This window comes from Psammomys obesus, unplaced genomic scaffold, assembly GCF_907164565.1.
Source record: "Psammomys obesus unplaced genomic scaffold, mPsaObe1.curated_primary_1811, whole genome shotgun sequence".
Taxonomy (NCBI): Eukaryota; Metazoa; Chordata; class Mammalia; order Rodentia; family Muridae; genus Psammomys; species Psammomys obesus.
Window position 1 is genome coordinate 4,607,063 of NW_026589447.1, and position 3,788 is coordinate 4,610,850.

Consider the following 3,788-nt stretch of genomic DNA (forward strand, 5'->3'; position numbering starts at 1 on the left):
ATTAATGGCAAAAACTCCCAGACAAATACCCCACCCCAAATGAAAAAAAAAAAAAAAAAACACCAAACAACAACAACAAATCAATCAAATTTAAAATTGGTCAAATGATCTGAACATGTACTTCAGCTAACAACAATATAAGGAAGAACTCAGTATCATTAACCTCTAGAAAAACACAACTAAAATCTACACTGAAATTCCTTCTCAGCCCAGTTTTAATTAATGTTATGAAACAAATACTTGTGAGGATGTGAGAGAAAAAGGAATTCTCACATAATGTTAGTAGAAATGCAGATCGGAGTGGAATATCCTTAAAAGACTGAAAAGAAATCTGCGTAGGATTCAACCTTGCTACTTCTGAAGAGAAATGAAATCAGCCTACTAAAGAAAAGCCTATGTGCACCTATTTATGACAACAGTGTTCACAGTAGCTAAGATGCAAAATCAACATAGGTGCCCTTAATTAATAAAGAAAATGAGAAAGTTATTCAGTTATGAGGAAAAAGAAAACATTTATTTGCAACAAATTGCCAAAGAATGGAGGACACAATGTTAAATGAGATACATTAGTCAAAGTTGGACACATTATTTCTCATACATGAAAATTCAAAACAGATGTGAATATACAAGTGTAATTATTACACACTGGAAAGGGCTTGGGGGAAAGATGGTTCAATGGAGAATGACTTTAATCTATGAATAGTGTGTGTGTGTATTAAAACATAACACTAACCACATTATCATATAAGAAACATAAACTATTACATATGTATAATATGCTATATAATATATAATGTGCTATTATATATACATATATACATACACACACAAATATATATATATAATTGGTGTGATGTACCTAGAATATGAAACTAAGTTTGGATCAAAAGTTAGGGGTTCATTTTAGGCTAGTTATCAGAGCAATGATATTATGAAAGTAGTATTTTAAGATCAGTCTAGCTATAATGTGCAGAAATAATTAGAAGTTCAAATTCCTTCTTTGCAATTATAATTTAATTGATTTCCATTGATACAGCTGACACCATATACTATAATTTCTGCTGTTGATGAAAATATTGAACTTTACAGACTTCAGATTTAGCCCTGGAGGGTGCCTATCATTTATTATGCTGTATGTCCAAATGAGGGTTATAAATACTGGATATATCCACAACATTTATCCAAGGACAATATCAAACATGAGCAATGCCAAAGTGTAGGTACCATGTAAAATTTCTCAATCTGAAGTTATTCATACGTCTCCTAAAACAAAATAGACATCCTGATTCTTGCATGTCATGACCCATTGCTGGTCTAGTAGCAGATTCATTATATAGTAAAGAACTATTTTTAATGTTTATTTATGTGTCTTTCACGCTACTGTTATGGAATTCTAGGCCTTGGGTATGCTAGCAAGTACTCTTACCATTAAGTCACATGTTAAGTTGCAGCATGAGATTTTAAATGAACTAAGTGATTAAATTCCGTTTAATTATACAATGGCTATGTCAACAAGTTAAGAACTATTCCAAATGAAATGAAAAAGAAGCTGTAGGGAAAAGTTAAGAATGAGCTCTTAGGCATTGTGAGTGCATGATATGTGCCATATAGAAGCCATTACAGCAGGCTCTTGGGAGAGCATACAGAGGGGTGACTGTAATCAATTACTTATGACATATCTGTTTATGATGACACACAGCCTAACATCACTGCTGGTTTCAGAATTAGAAATAGGTAAACTATCTTATGAAAAAAAAATTAAAGCTAGCAATTAATCAGAAAATGGTAATTGTGATAACTAAGAGTTTTAATCAACCTATGTCTTATAATCTCAGTCATCCTTTCTTCTTCAAAGCCAATTCTTATAAAACTTTGAGAAAGAAAAGGCGCCTGATAATTAGATTATGATGGTACATATTTGTAACCTCAGCACTGAAAGGTACAGGTAGGAATATTGTGAATTTGAGGTCAACCTGGACTACATGGTGAAGTATGATCCTCAAAAAAAAGTAAAATTAACTTTAATTTTTATGGTTTCTTTTTTATTTTATGTGCACAAGTGTTTTGCCTTCACCTATATATGTACACAATGTGCTTTCCTGGTATCTATGGAGGTCAGAAAAGGGTGTCAGGCTTTTTGAAATTGAAGAAAATGGACGGTTGTGAACCACTATTTAAGTGCTGGGAACCAAACATAGGTCCTCTGCAAGAATATCATATGCTTTTAAGAGCTGACCTGTCACTGCAGCCTAAAAAAGTACATAATAAAATAATTATATGAAATAATGAAAGAGGCGTAAGTCAGAGAGTTAAAAAACTCATTTTCTACATATGACTGTTGGGTAGGTTATCTTTTTTTTTTTCAGTAAGTTATCTTTAATTTTGAAACATTTCCATTATCCTTGTAATCCTCATTTCCATGTCTATAAGCTAAATTTTCCAATTGTATCATTATATGGTTTTGCTTATTTAATTATTTTTAGTCTTAATATCCACTTTTCTGTTTAAGATATTTATTTATTTGCAAACCTTTCTCTTTCTACCTCCTCTCTCTCTTTCTTTTCCTCCCCCCCCACGTGTGTGTGTGTGTGTGTGTGTGTGTGTGTGTGTGTGTGTGAATGGTGTGTATGTGTCTTGGTGCATCTGTGGAGGTCAAAAGAAAACTCAGAGTCCATTCTCTCCTTCTGCCATATGGACCCTGAAAAGCAAACAGGTCAACAGGCTTGGCAAGAAGTGATTTTACCCACTGAGCCATTTCACTGTTTCCCTTTTGCCTCTTTTAACGACCACAGTATTTTACTGACTCATATACTGCTTGTGGCACATAACACCTAGCACCTATTCATTTTGACATTTTTCTCATTAACATTAATTTGCCTTGATTTGGGATTTTAGTTTCTTAGATTTTTTGGTTGTGTTTGTAATAGAACAGAGCTATCAGTACTTTTATGTGTCAGATAATAAAAACAACAACAAGTGATTTCTTTCTCTAGGCATATGTGAAAGTTCCTGCCCTATGCCTCTGTCAGGGACATGTGAAAGGCTTTATTGTCAAGTTTCTCATATAAGTTAGAGAATCGGGAGCAAAATGTTCCAGCTCCTTACAAGTAGATAGAAACTTTAAAAACAACTCAAGTTGGCGAGAATATTAATTCAAGGATCTCAATCTAGATGTACTCAACCACACTGAGAAATGTCTATTCAGGCTTTTCTGCCTCTTGGTTTCATTAATGCCCTCTTCTTCCAAAACTAGCTGCTCAAGAGGTTGTGGATGGGGCTATTACCATGGACAATGAGTCTTCCTGATTAAAATGATGGTGGAAAATTGCTCCTTTTACCATGTATGTGAACCACACATTGTTGGTATCTCTCACTTAGTGGCCAGGATATCTTTTTATGTGTATTTTCCTTTTTCTCTTGAGCAAAAAAAAATGTAGTTTCTGAAGGTAGCAAATTCAGCTGTTTGGATATTTTTCATATAGGAACATATTACAACACCAGCTCACATCCTTGTCCAGAGTAGGCACTTGTCATGTAATTGAGTTACTAATCCCCTTATGCCAGGCTTTTAAAACGCAGACCCACAACCTGAATGCTAAGTTCTATGGATTCATGGGAAAACCCCTACCCAGGCTGTCATACACCAAGAAAATCTCATACACATTATCACAACTCAGGTGACTTGCTGTTCTAAGGACCTGATTGAATCAGTCTGATGCCTGCGGTGTGAACTAAGTATACAAAGATAAATAAATGAAGTATCATCTTTGAAAACTATATAACTCAAA